This window comes from Canis lupus, chromosome 1 (genome assembly GCF_003254725.2).
Source record: "Canis lupus dingo isolate Sandy chromosome 1, ASM325472v2, whole genome shotgun sequence".
Lineage (NCBI taxonomy): Eukaryota > Metazoa > Chordata > Mammalia > Carnivora > Canidae > Canis > Canis lupus.
This window is the reverse complement of record NC_064243.1, coordinates 93832368-93847472: the sequence shown is the minus strand read 5'-3', so window position 1 is coordinate 93847472 and position 15105 is coordinate 93832368. Positions and strand designations below refer to the sequence as shown.

The 15105-nt window shown below is 40.6% G+C and overlaps 1 protein-coding gene, 1 long non-coding RNA gene and 1 pseudogene across 6 annotated transcripts in view; 1 reads left to right on the top strand and 2 right to left on the bottom strand.

Annotated features, from left to right (window-relative positions):
- The first annotated feature begins 100 nt into the window (after positions 1 to 100).
- LOC112644825 (uncharacterized) lies at positions 101 to 12407 on the top strand. 2 transcript variants are annotated; one of them, XR_007401676.1, is made up of 7 exons: positions 101 to 1594; positions 1972 to 2106; positions 3331 to 3424; positions 3682 to 3802; positions 6652 to 6736; positions 7601 to 7769; positions 9286 to 12407. It is a non-coding gene; the product is annotated as an uncharacterized LOC112644825 (long non-coding RNA). The 2 variants fall into 2 exon arrangements; XR_007401675.1 differs by having other exon boundaries at positions 101 to 2106.
- LOC112645696 (U6 spliceosomal RNA) lies at positions 9590 to 9660 on the bottom strand (annotated as a pseudogene).
- Positions 12408 to 12444: 37 nt separating the features above from the next.
- The window catches only part of PDCD1LG2 (programmed cell death 1 ligand 2), a 90458-nt gene continuing 87797 nt past the window's right edge, over positions 12445 to 15105 (bottom strand). For all 4 annotated transcript variants that reach the window (XR_004813375.2, XR_007401647.1, XR_004813376.2 and 1 more), the window contains one exon: positions 12445 to 14837. The gene's annotated coding sequence lies outside the window, so the exon portion shown is untranslated. The remainder of the gene's footprint in view (positions 14838 to 15105) is intronic.

The following is a 15105-nucleotide window of genomic DNA, read 5'->3' as shown; positions in this document are numbered from 1 at the left end:
TGAAGCCCCGCCCCAATCTCCGCGAGCGGCCGCCGCGCTGCGTCGGTGCGCATGCGCCCTTGCCCCCTCCGTGCCCGTCTGCGCCTCCCCCCTCGCAATCTGGACCATTTTGTCTCGGCCGGGTGGGCGGGGCAGGCGCCTGAGGCTTGCAGGGAAATGGGCCGGGCTGGGCGAGACGCTGCCCCCGCGGAGCACGCCCCTCGCCCGGGCTAGCCAAAATTTGGCTTCCTTCGCGGATTGGTGCGGCCCGTGGGCCGGGCCTGGCGCTGCAGCGCCGGGCTGGTTGGGGCGGTTTTGCAGGGGACCTCGAGTCACGTGACTCTTCCTGCTGCGCCCCGTCACCTCCACCCGGTCCTGGGACGTGCGGTCCTTGGCCCCGTGAGCTCCTGTTGTGGGCCGAGGTCTGCGGTGAAAGCCCGCGTTGGAGCTCCTGCCCTCATGGACTTTACAGCCCAGAGGGGGCCTTTATTTAATCCGTCAATACACGACTCACCATGGAAGTGCCTGGACCCTGTCCTCTTTCCTTCGTGTTTCTAAATCTAGCGTGTAATTTTGAAATCAATTTGTATCCTCCTGTCCCTTTACCAACCACAATGTTAGGGCAAGGCTGTCTCTTTTTGGCACCCCCACTTAGAGTATATGCAGCAAAAGACTTGGACATAATTTTAGTGTTGGAACGGACTTCAGCTTACAGTCTCTGGAGTTGGTTAATTTCTGGACCCCAGAGATCACCTTAACAACTGTCCCTTCTTAAATACTGACCCAGCGATTACCTCTGAACGGGACGGTGTGCGTGGGGATGGAGGGTGTGCAGAGAGGGGGAAGCGGGGGCGTCTAGAATAAAAGACCTGCTTCTCATATCTGCTCTTGTTATTCAGTGTGCATTTTTCCACGTTTTTTTAATTAAAAAAAATAGTTGTGTTCGCCCAGATTCAAAACAAATGTTAAATTAAAAAGTAGCAACCCAAACGGCAAAGGAGGAAGCACAGTAACTTAATATCAGATGGACTGTTGTAACTGGTATTCGTAACAAAATATGTAACTTTTCCATAATTTTTTTAAAACATTCTCTGCATTCCCCAGGAGGTGAGCAAAGAGGCCAGGATGCCTCAAATCAAAGCTGAAACTGCTTCACCACTCACTAGCCTCTTGTGGTCAGACTGTGTCTCCTTCCGGGTGTTTGGTTTTTTTCTTTTTTTTCTTTTTTTTTTTTTTTCTCAGACTTCCAACACAGCAGCCTGGCACGCAGGGAGAAGAGTAAACTCTGAAAATATGTGTCTAATGAAAATTGGATGAAACCCTGATCCAGCTGAAGTACAGCATTAGACAAAGAGAGCCAGGGAGGGTTCTTGACTTACCCAAATAAAACTGTAGAAGAATAACAGTGTTGCATCATACTTTCATCTGACTTACTCAGATTCAGTTATGCACTTGCCAAAAAGAGCAAATGAAAACCAGTTACAGTGCAGCAATTCCTCGGCAATTTTACTGAGAATGTATTCCTTGCAGCTCCCCTTCAGAGGGACTTTGTTCTCATGTGCCTTCTAAGTGAGAGCAACCTACTGCACACATGCCTAATTTAAAGAACTTCTAAGTAATTTTTTTTTTTGCATTCGGTTTTAACCTTACTTGCTGAGTTTATTAATTTATGTAATTTTTTAGAGAGGAGGGAGGGGCAGAGGGAGAGAGAGAGAATCTTAAGCAGGCCAGCATAGAGCCGGATGCGGGCCTTGATCCCACAAACCTGAGATCATGACCTGAGCAGAAATCAAGAGTTGGGCACTTAAGCGACTGAGCCACCCAGGTGCCCCTACTTGCTGACTTTAGAATCTAATTTCCTTGCTATTTTTTTTTGTGGCGTTTAAGATTTACAAAAAAATATTTTCAAATGCCTGATTTGATTTAGTTCCAAGGTAAACCTTCAATGTAGGTAATATTGATGTGATGTTTATTCTCACTTTCTCTGTAAAGAAGCAGGACCAGAGTGGTGGAGGAGTCTTTTCATATGGCCTGAAAAGAAATGTTTCTTCTGCAGACCCACTCATCTTGAGAATGGTTGAATTGAATTGTGCTATGGCTGGAGGGAGTGAGGGGCTGCAGGGTGCGGTGAGTAATATCTGACTTCCTACAACCCTTTACTTAAGGGTTCCACATTGCAGTAGAAACCTTATGGACTGGATTTTCCAACTTTCAGATATCCTATTCTAACCTTACTTTGTAAAATACACTAGCAATTCCGTGGCCTGGATCTTCCTTCTCCTTCTCCTATCCCACTACCTTCACTCTCTAGCCAAACCTGTTGAACTGTTCTGGCCTAAGACTAAGCTGGTAAGTGAAAACTAACAGGTATGCGTTTTCAACCTAACAGACCTTTCTTTATTACAAGAAATAATGTTGGTAAGGGTGCACAGAAACAGAAGTACATTTATAAACTGTTGGTGGGAGTATAATTTGGTACAATTTTTCTAAAGTATAGTTGGAATTACATTTAAAAATGAATAGATCTTTATGCACACCCTTGGCCCCAACTATTTCCGATTATTATTTTCTAAGGAAACAAACACTGGTATGTACATAGTTCAACTTTAAGAATGTACCCCACAGGGGCGCCTGGGTGACTCAGTCAGTTAAGCCTCTAACTCTTGATTTCGGCTTAGGTCATAATCTCGGGGTCATGAGATTGAGCCCCACATCCAACTCCATACTGGGTGTTGAGCCTGTTTAAGATTCTCTCTCTCTCTCTCTCTCAGCCTTCCTCTGTTCTCCTGCCCCATCCCCCTCAGCCTCATGCGCGCATTCTCTCTCTCTCTCTCTAATAAGTGAATGTACCCCACAAAAGTGTCACGAAGAGAAAATAATCTAAATGTCCCCCCAAAAGACAGTAATATAGTCCTTTCTTAGAATGGAATTTTTTTTAATTAAAAATTATGTTGTCTCTCATGAACTCATATTACTTTTGTAATGAGAAAAAACGTTATGTGAAACAGTAAAATTGCTAATGATTGATAAAGTCCCACTTGTCCTGCTTTCAGCGGAGCCCACAATACTGGCAGATCAAAGGGAGTAATGCAGTAACATGGGGTCTCAGGCCCAGTCCTGAGACTCATCAGAGGAGGCTTAGGAGGAAAGGCACTGTGGGTGACCAGACCATGAGTAAGCCCTGTGCAATGATAGCACAGAATCAGGACCAGATTTGGATTGTGAACGCACCACTCCCTGTGTTTGGGGACCTCCATAAGAAACTATGAAAATATCCACTGTAGACAATATTGCTTTAGTTTGTGATTCTCTGACACTTTTAACTTAACATCTTAATTATACTCTCTTTAGGTGGAATTGATATATTTGCTTCGGGGCTGGACTTTTATCACTTATCCCACTTGGAAGATTGGTAATGAATATCTGAGCACAAATGATCTGATGTGTGAGTTTTGCTTCAGAGTAACCTGAGGGGGAGTGAAGAAGGTGGAATTATATATGAAATGAGGTTGGCCATGAGTTGATCATCTTGGAAGCTGAGTGATGGGTACTGGGGAATTCATTGTGTTACTTGCTTTCCTTTTCCGTACGATTGAAATTTTCAGTAATAAAAAGTATAACCATTTAAATTAAAAAGATCATCTCAGTAACTTTGGTCACATGTAACTAACCAGTCTACCTTGTCCCCAATCCTCCCAACAGCGTTAAATATGACTTGGAATCACTTAATTAACTATAAAGGCAGGATGGCTTATGATTAATGGGGCTCCGTGATTGTAAACAAAACTGCAGGCTGCAGCATGAATGGAAACTAGAAAATACAGTGAGTAGTCTATTGTTCCTAATCAACCAAAATTGGAAGAGAGTTACTGTTCTATTCCTTCACTTCAGTCTTTTTAGAAATTAAAAAAAAAAAAATTGTTGGAAACAGACCTACTTTCACTCAAATTCGCCAATGATAGCAATTGTTCTCAACCAGTTTTCCCATTAAAAAAAAAATCCATATCCCATAACTGAATTTTCTGTGTGCATACTTTATCAAAATAGCAAGAAGAGTTGGAAAGAGAAATTGTTTAACTCCATAGTGTGAGATAACTGACAGTTCACCATAATTCTAATTAGACCTCTCTCTCTCCCTCCCTCCTTCCCTCCCTCCCTCCCTACCTCCCTCCCTCCCTCTCTCCTCCTCCTCCTCCCTCCCTCCCTATTCAGACAAACATGTCTTCATTAGTTTGGACAAAAATTCATAGTCATTGTGTTATTCCTTTATCTCTCATGTTTACCAGTGAGCTTGAAGTCAAATTTCATGCCCACTTATAACAAAACATCCTGGTATGTAATAATTTTTACTTCTGTCCTATTCTCATTCATTATTTTTTCAGGATTTTGTTTATTTACCCATGAGACACAGAGAGAGAGAGGCAGAGACATAGGCAGAGGGAGAAGCAAGCTCCCTGCAGGGAACCTGATGCAGGACTTGATCCCCAGGACTCCAGGATCACACCCTGGGCCAAAGGCAGATGCTCAACCACGGAGCCACCCACGTGCCCCTCATCCATTATTGTTATGTTTTTCACTAGCTTTAATCTGACAACTTCAAGAATTATAAATCCGAAGTGAGTACAGTTCTAGAAATCAGCAGTTTCCATGGAACTGTTTTATCAAACCAAATCTTAACACTAACTGTGTGACTTCACTGTTTTGTGACAATCTAAAAGGTTATAAAAGGGCAACACTGTTCTTTTCATTATCTTTTAGTATGGTTGATATTCTTTTATTGTGGTAAACACATAACATAAAATCTACCCCTTAACTATTTTTAAGTGTAGAGTTGACTAGCTTGAACACATTCATAATTGTGAAACAGATCACCAGAACTTTTTCATCTTGCAAAACTGAAACTGTATTCATTAAACAATAACTTCTCTTTTCTCCCTTCCCCCTTTCAAAAACAATTCTACTTTCTGTTTCTGCGATTTTTTTTTTTTTTTTTTACTACTTCAAATTCCTCACATAGGTGGAATCGTATGGTATCCAACTTTTCCTCACTGGCTTATTTTACTGAGAGACGTCTTCAAGGTCCATCCGTGTTGTGCCTGTAACAGGATTTCCTTCGTTTTTAAAGCTGAATAATATCCCTGTGTGTGTGTGTGTGTGTGTGTACATACCACATTTTGTTTATCCACTTATCCATTGATGGGCACTTGGATCGCTTCTACATGTTGGCTCTTGTGCAAAAGCTGCTGTGAACTTCAGCGTGCAAATATCTGTACAAGTACCTGTTTTCAATATACACCCAGAAGTGGAATTGCTGGATCATATGTAGTTTTATTTTTAATTTTTTAGGAACCTCCATGCAGTTTTCCATAGAGGCTGCACCATTTTATGATCCCATGAACAGTGCACAAAGTTTCCAATTTCCCCACATCCTAACCATCTCGTTTTCATTTTTTAAAAGGTATCTGCCTTCATGGTTGTGAGATGACATCTCATTGTGGTTTTGATTTGCATTTCTCTGATGGTGAGGGATATTGAACATCCTTTCATATATTTGTTGGCCATCTGTATGTCATCTTTGAAGAAATATTATTGCCTTTGATACTATGTCATGTCAGCAGGTCTGCACTTCAACTCAAAGATTTGCTCTTGAGCTTTGAAGTTTCAGAGGATGTAATTTTAGCCTGAACATGGTTAATCCTTACGCTCAAAGAATGGCAAAACTCTTACAAGTATGACATCATAGTCAGAATGGCCTTTAAATAGTATCTAGTGCAGTTTCCAGACCCAAGAGAGATATAAGTGGATTTCTCTCTCTCTCTCTCTTTTTTAAAAGACTTTTTATTTATTCATTTGGGAAAGAGAGGGTAGCTCAGGAGTGATAGCATGAGGGGGGGGGTGGGCAGAGGGAGAGGGAAAGGCAGACTCCCTGCTGAGCAGGGCCTTAGGAACAGAGCAGATGGGAGCTACCAGTGGCTCCACCCCAAGACCAGGGGATCATGACCTGAGCCAAAAGCACATGCTTAACCGACTGAGCCACCCAGATGCCCCTAGGTCGCATATTTTTAAAAAAGGACTAGAGGGACAGCCATCAAGATATTGGTAATCATCATCTATAGAAAGTATAATGACAAATGATTTCTTTTTTTTTAAGATTTTATTTACTTTTTCATGAGAGACACACAGAGAGAGAGAGAGAGGCAGAGACACAGGCAGAGGGAGAAGCAGGCTCCATGCAGGGAGCCCGACGTGGGACTTGATTCCGGGTCTCCAGGATCGCACCCCAGGCTGCAGGCAGCACTAAACCGCTGCACCACCAGGGCTGCCCACAAATGATTTCTTTTTTTTTTTTTTTCACAAATGATTTCTATATTCTTTTTTATTGTTAGCATTCTCTAAACCTTTTATTTTATAACCAGGAGAATAATAATTTTTTTGAGAAAAGTATATTCATTTGTTATTGAGGAAATCAGTTTTCACAAAGTGTGGTCTGCTCATCAACTGCACCAGAATTACCCAAGACACATTTAAAATGCAGACTCCTTGGCCATGTCCTAAGTCAAGAGTTAGCATTTTTAACAAATATCCTAGTGATTCTCATGCATTAATAAGGTTGATAAAGAGTTGATTAGTAGTAAAATTGCAAAAGGCCCCCTGTTTATACTCTCTACACAGGTGCTAGAATTTCTTCTGATCCACATCCTTAGTTATCCTATCAGCACATACACAAGACAGAAAGTGCAATGGGTTCCTGGTTGAGGTGAGCATGATCCCTCCTCCTGCAAACCTGAATTTTCTTGATCTCCCAGTGAAAGAGCTATCTGAAGGATGTAACAACCCCACTACAGAGAGCAGATGAGACTAAGTAGTTGTCATGACCTGAGGTCATTCAAGAGCAACCATCACCAGTGAGTTGAGCCCATCATGCTACTGGACTGGCTGGCTCATCCCCATCACTTTCATGCTGCCATGCTGACCCTCTAAGCTCCCCTTAACTATTCACCATCTGTAGAATGAAAATGATAATATCTATCTATCAGATTTTCACTTTTTTTAGGATTTTATTTTTTTAAGTAATCTCTACACCCAATGTGGGGCTCGAACCTACAACAAACCTACAACCCCAAGATCAAAAGTCACAGGCTCTACCTACTGACCCAGACAAATGCTCCAGATTTTTCACTTTCTTTTAATGCTAGAAATGCTAGAAACCAAGAGCTCAGACTACTCCATGCCTTAGAGAAGACCTTCCTAATGGTTGGTGCTGTTTCACAAATCATAGTAACTAGTATTTATCCAGCCCTTAACTGAGTGCTAGAGACTGCTCGAAACACTCTGCATGAATTAATTTTTATCCTCTTAATAATCACATGAGGTAGATATTATCCCTGTTTTCCAGATGAAGAAACGGTTTATAGAGAGGCTCCAGGTTCACAAACTCAGGAAGTAGTGAAGTCCAAACTTGAGCCCAGAACCCCAACACTTAACAACTTCACTTACTGTCTCTTTCCACAAACTTATCTTCTCACTAACTAAATACACATAATAATTTATGTCAGACTGACTTAATAATTAATTTTTTTAATTCCTAAGAATATTTTTTCCTACTCAACCCTTAATGCAGAAAAATTACTCTAAGAAAATGAATGAGATCAGCATTTTCACCTTTACCTGAAGGATAACATCCTTTGTAGCTCAAGCAAAAATGAAGATAATAATTTATCCAAAAGGCCATGGGAATTCTTGGAAATAAGCAGTGCAAGGAAGAGAGAAGAAGGAATCATATTAGCCAGGTATGATGTCAGAGGCTATAAATGAATCAGGGATTAACCTTTTAAAAATTGGATGGTATTTTGACATTAACCCACCCACCTCATTCAACATATGACTCACCAAAGGAAGACTCTCTCCCTACTGAAGTGACTTCCTAAAAATACTCGAGGTAACACTGCAGACTCTTACTTTCCTCCAAAGGTCCCTAGGGTTTGATTGTGTTCTTGCTTTATGCTATACCTTCTGTTGCTTCCCAGCATAGAAGGATCTTGTTCTGTAGGACTCAGAGAAAGCAGCATAAGGCCCCAATATCTCCCCTCAACCTATACTTTCCCAGTCCCACGCAAGCTCATTATTCTCAAAGGTTGTCTCAGGGTTCCTCTATAGCAAAGGAGAAATAGCAAAGAGCTCCTTCCATGTTTTTACCTTGACCAGGTAAGGGGAAGCACCTGGGTGTAGATCAGCCTAGTGTGTGGATCAGAAAAGGAAGTTGGCCATTGTCTGTACATACGTTGCTTTAAGGCCATGTCTTTCCATGACATGGCAGATAAAAATAAGTTTATTTGTTAATGTCTGTTAAAAAGCAGTAAGGGGTTATTTAGCTCTGTAGCCAAGACTTCTGCTGAAAATACCATTTTGCTAAAATGTGGCTAACATACTGGGATGCTTCAAGGTGCCAGGGATGGGGAATGGGTGCTGAGATCCTCTAAAGGTTACCTCAAAATACCCTATTTTTGCTTATACGGTTCCCTCTTGTGGCTAAAGTATTGACTAGAAGAAATATTTACTAAAGGTTTTATCGTCCTCTATTTTTTAAAAATTCTACTATTGAAGTATAGTTGACACACAATGTTATACTAGCTTCAGATGTAGAGTGATTCAACATTTCTGTACATTACACTATGCTCCCCACGATAAGTGTAATCACTGTTACCATACACTGTTATTACAATATTAGCTATCATCCTCACCCTCTTAATCTACAGATTTTATAAAAATAATGGGCATTTCTAAGTTTCTTCATGAAAGCATGAATAACTACTCCCAAGCAAAAGTTTCAAGACAAACTTATTCAGATCATACAAACAGCATATAATCAATTTTGAAGATGTCCAGTTGCAGGCAAAACTCACTTAATGCACATATGAAGTTGAGTATATGAAACCAAAAACAACCAAAGAATTAAAATGTGTGAACACAATAGTTGACACTTGATAATACCATTAACCTAACAAAGCAAGTTTCCCATGCTCGTGGTAGTCCCTGAAAATGTATTTTGGTACCACTGGAAGTCTAGTTAATCAATGAAGGGCCTGGAATCACAAGTGAAGAAACGATCCTTTATTGCAGTAAAGTTGGTAAAAGAGGCTAATGTAATATGAAACAGTATATAGCATTACTATATTCAGGTTATATGTTACATGTAAATTATATATCCTCCAAAATTTTATACGTAATTTTTCATTTACTTACAATTATATCCTCCATGTTCTGTGGAGAACATGTTGACATTTCTATCTCATTTTATTATTCCAGGTATTAATAATTGCATTTCTTGGGTTCTCTCACTTTCAATGAAACTTTGGACAAATATAAGTTTAAAAAGAATGGAGCAAGAGAACTTCTGAAAGAATTCCACCCAACCAAGCAGTCAAGTAACTACCCAGTGTGTCAAGATTCAATAATCCTCCAAAACCTTTCTCTGCTGTCTCACACAGACACTGCCCCCCTTCAAGAACAAGGAACCATCTATGAGCTGCTTCTCCATGCTCCCCTTCCAGCAATGCAGCACCTCTTCTACCTGGGCTCTCTTCCTTCATAGGCTTACCTTTCCTTTACTCTTGCGCAGGGGCCATGTTAATCTTCTCTGTATCGTTCCAATTTTAGTATATGTGCTGCCGAAGCGAGCACCTTTTTTTTACTCTTGATCTTCATTTTGGCTCCCCTAGAAGCTGACTCACACATACAAATAGTTTATTTGGGTGGTGATGCGAGGAAGTGCCCACAAGGGCAGTAAGACAAGGGAAGGAAGGCAGCCAACAAAGGGAGTGTTTTCAAGCATGTTAGCATGGTGGGTAACAGGCACTTAGTCCCCCTGAGGAATTCTGGGAAGCAGTGCAGAACCCATGCCTCTGAGTTACTCTACCTGAGAAGTGAGGGAACTAGAGATTTATACACCAACTCTTATCAGTCATTAGTGAAGAGCTGCTCCTGGGAGGTGTTAAATCTTCACGTACTCAGTGTCCATGCTCACAGTTGGACCTCTGGCCACTAGAAGAAGCCATTGCAAGCTGATGCACCTGCTCCTGCTGGCAGTTGATAAAGCCCCATGAAGACATGGCCAGCACACCAACAGCATCTGTTACACTGGTGTCTGAGGTTCTACACATTTTTTTTTTAAGATTTGATTTATTTTTTTTTTTTTGAGAAAGAGAGAGAGAGCATAAACAGGGGGATAGGCAGAGGGAGAAGCAAATTCTCCACTGAGCAGGGAGCCTGGTGTGGGGCTCAATCTCAGGACCCTGGGATCATGACCTGAGTTGAAGACAGATGCTTCATTGACTGAGCCACCCAGGCACCCCTGGTGTCTGAGATTCTAATCTAGTAGTGAAACCCATTACCAAAAGGCAGGGCTCACAGCACAGGAAAGATCAAAGGCTCTGGAGAGAGACAGATTGGTTTCAGAATCAGGATCTTTAACCTCTCTAAGCTTCAAAACTCCACAGAAGATTGTTGTGGGGATTGAATCATGTCATTCCTGTAAAAGCCCCCAATATTGTGATTGGCACACAGTACATAGTCCCCAAAATCCTAGTTATGAACATTTTTATTAACACCTGATCTCCTCCCAGAGACCTAAAGTCAGACACAACCTGAAAATATTCTGCTTGCCCAGGCTGCCCAGCAGGGACCCAGAAGTTTCCATCTTGCTCCTGGCACAGCATTTACTTTGGCAGAAGTGAGCAGAACTGACAAAACTTCTGGATTTCAGTCCAGCTACTGTAGCCTTGAGGACGAGGCTGGATGGAGCCCTGAATTATCATCAGAGCGGGGTGAGGATTGTCTCCAGCTGAGTGGGGCTCGAAAGGTCACAAAAGAGTGGACAGATCCCCCAAGCAATAGGTTCTAGGGCAAGTCCACTTTGGAATCTATTTTTCTACCCAGCCACTCTGACAGTCTTTAATTTTTTTTTTCTTTATGTTTGTGAGGAAAAATAGAAGAGGAAAAAAACTAGTACTTCTTACTCTCCATAACAAGTTCCAACACAAAAACATAACTGCCCTTTCAATAAGCAAGTATTTTTGGAATTCCTTAGTTGAAATGAAATTACATGGTTCACATACTCAAAGCAATTTTTTTCCAACTGTTTTTTCCTCCCCAGTCAGTGGAGACCAGACTTTTGGAAAAGCTCAGACTTTCATTAAAATTCAGCAATGTAGGATAGAAGAGCTGGGTGGGTCCTGCTCAGATTTTTCTTTGTTGCTAAACATCTCTACCGAACTGACAGCAAGTACAGATTTTGGAAAGGCCATGGAGAGCCTTATGAGGCCACATAAAGACAACAACAAAGGCAAGTTTTGAGGAAGAAAATGTCTGTTTTCTAAATTACAGAAAACACAAATTTTCCGATTCTTAAGGTAATGTCTGAAATAAACATATAGTAGATTTATTTCATCATGGTGCTGTATTTTTCTAAATTGCTCATTGATAGTGAAGATTATAATTGAAATGACAAATTTCAAAAAATGTTTAGCAATGGGTATTTACAGATTCTTGATGAAAACTTATTGCATGCCTTAATGAAGATAACCATATCCTCCAAAATTGGCACTGGAAAGAGAATCTTCACGTAGAGAGGAATAGCAAGATTGTATACCCCTCTTAGGCTCACCCTCCCGTTGGCCTGTGGGGAGAAAGCACTGTTTTCTGCTTTAATATTGACATAAGCCAGGGCAGTAGATTGGCGGGATTCTGAGAGTATGTCCCAATAAACTTCCTGTACCCTAATCTCTGTCTCAAGCAGAGTCTGCTTCCCTGAAAACATACTTTGTGGCAGGTACCCACAGCCCAGGGGTGCATATCCAGACACATGAACTCTTTAAATCTAGACCCAAAATAGTAAAGAAGGAGAAGGCCAAAGCAGCCTATTATTGTCTGTAGGTGGACCTGTCTACGCTCAGTGATTGGTGGCCTCTTCCTCTTTGCAGAAGGAAGTTTGACTATCTGTCTGTTGAGGTCTCTGAAAAATAACCACATCAGAATATAACCCAAGAAGTATAATATTTATAAATCTCTGTGGGTTGTGGGGACATTTTGTTATAAACTATCTTACAAATAGTCAAAATAAATTAGCAAAAAAGAATAGAGTGACTTAAAAGAAATGAAAGAGGTATTGACATACCTCACTTTGTAAAAAACACAGTCCTAGAAAAGGGGACCATGAATCACATTTTGGTGAATTAAATTATATTTTAATGTCAGTAGTGGAAGTTACCATTTCTTAAAGATTTCTGTGACAACTAGTTTGGCAGAGAAAAAATTGCAAATTGAAATCATCACCTTCCAATTTGTTACTTTATGAAACTAGATTTTCATTTACTGAAATTATTTATTTATTTTTAAGATTTTATTTATTTATTCATGAGAGACACACACAGAGAGAGAGAGAGAGAGAGAGAGGCAGAGACACAGGCAGAGGGAGAAGCAGGCTCCATGCAAGGAACCCAACGAAGGACTCAATCCGGGTTCTCCAGGATCAGGCCCTGGGCTAAAGGTGGCGCTAAACCGCTGAGCCACCCGGGCTGCCCTACTGAAAGTATTTAAAGTATTTGTTATTTGCATCTTCTTTCATTGAAATGAAAGTGTTTGTAAACATATGTGTAGAAGCATTTGGGAATAGCCCTGTGCTTAACTCATTAAAACTACATTAATTATAAAATAAAGTTGGGATGCCTTGGTGACTCAGCCGTTGAACATCTGCCTTTAGCTCAGGTCGTGCGTGATCCCGCAGTCCCCGGGATGGAGTCCACATCAGGCTCCCCACAGGGAGCCTGCTTCTCCCTCTGCCTATGTCTCTGCCTCTCTCTCTGTCTCTCATGAATAAATAAATAAAATCTTTAATAAAATAAAATAAAGTGATATTCAAAATATAAAACCATAGCAAAATATCTACTATAGAATTGCATTCAACCCTAATTAATTACTCTTGGCCCAATGACTTTAGATACAGAGGGAGAAAAAGTCGCTTCAAGTTATATATTGCTGTAATATTCTTGAGGAGATTAGCCAAACTCTTTCCCAGTACTGGAACTTCGTTGTACTATTATTGCTCAAAATAAATGCATTGACAAAGATGTATAATTCTCTCCCTTAAATAATTTTAATTCTTTTTTTTTCAGTAGGCCCCACATCCAATGTGGGGCTTGAACTCATGACCCCAAAATTAAGAGTCACATGTTCTTCCAACTGAGCCAGCCAAGTGCCTCAAATAACTTGAATTCTAATGCTGTGTTTTTCTTTTTTTAATGCTGTGTTTTGACAGTGAATTTAAACTGCATCTAGATGAGTAGTCAAGAAGAGAAAAATGAAGGTTAAGAATGTACTCTCCTATTCTGCCAAACAGTGTTCTTGCTCCCTTAGATTAGCAGTCACAGAGCAACCATGGATAATTTGGCATCAGATTTGGACAGGGGATTGAAAATTTGGCCTTAGCTCAAAGCCAGTAATTCACATTTAAATAAAATGAACATTTGGATGCTGTGCTCAAATTTGGTTAAGGTTATATTATACAATCTAGGAGGAAATCAGTCCTGAGATCACATCTATTTGCAGTGGAATGAGTAACTTCCTTTGGAGAATAATAATAATGGTACATTTGTTATTGCAAAGCTATCTAGGCCTGCATGTATGATATCATCGAGGCAACAGGCACAAATACATGGGTTGAGAATGTCCTTCAGAGAAGAGGAATAGTATATATCCAGATCCAAAATACTGACATGTACTCTTTTGAGTAGAGTTTCAGATGGATGAGGATATTTGTTTAAAATAGGCTTCTAGAAAACTGCTAGAACTGATGAATGAATTCAGTAATTAATTGCAGGATACAAAATCAATGTACAGAAATCTCTTGCATTTCTATACACTAATAATGAAGTAGCAGAAAAGGAAGTTAAGAAAACAATCCATTTCTAATTGCACCAAAAAGAACAAAATATCTGGGAATAGACTTAACCAAGGTGAGAGACCTGCACTCTGAGAACCATAAAACACTGATGAAAGAAATTGAAGGTGACAAAAACAAATGGAAAGACACATTCCATGCTCATGGATTGGGAGAACAAATATTGTTAAGATGTCTATATCACTCAACTCAATCTACAGACTTAACGCAATGCCTACCAAAATATCAACAGCATTTTTCACAGAACCAGAACACATAATTCTTAAATTTGTACAGAAATACAAAAGACCCCAAATAACCAAAGCAATCTTGAAAAAGAAGAACAAAACCGGAGATATCACAATCCCAGATTTCAAGATATACTACAAAGCTGTAGCAATCAAAACAGCAAGGTACCAGCATGAAAATAGATGCACAGGGCCACCTGGATGGTTCAATCAGCTAAGTGTCTGCCTTTGGCTCAGGTCATGATCCCAGGATCCCATAAAGTCCCATATCGAGCTATATCGAGCTCCCTGCTCAGTGGGGAATCTGCTTCTCCCTCACCCTCTCCCTCTGCTGCTCCACCTGCTTGTGCTCTCTCTCTCTGTCCAATACATACATAAAATCATTTTTTTAAAAAAGAAAATAGATGCAAAGATCAATGGAACAGAATAGGGAGCCCAGAAATATGCCCATGACTATATGGTTAATTAATGTATAACAAAAGAGGCAAGAATACACAATGGGAAAAAGTCTCTTCAACAAATGGTGTTGGGGGATCCCTGGGTTGCTCAGTGGTTTGGCGCCTGCCTTTGGCCCAGGGCGCCATCCTGGGGTCCCGGGATCGAGTCCCGCGTCGGGCTCTCGGCATGGAGCCTGCTTCCTCCCTCTGCCTGTGTCTCTTGCCTCTCTCTCTCCATGTCTATCATGAATAAATAAAAAATAAAAAATAAATCTTAAAAACGATGGTGTTGGGAAAATTGTACAGCTACATGCAAAAGAATGAAACTGGACCATTTTCTTACATCATACACAAAACTAAACCCAGAATGGATTAAAGACCTAAATATGGGACCTAAGACCATAAAACTGCTAGAAGGAAGCACAGGCAGTAATGTCTCTGACATTAACTGTAACAACATTTTCCAGAGAAGTCTCCTTAGGCAAGGGAAAGAAAAACAAAAATAAAC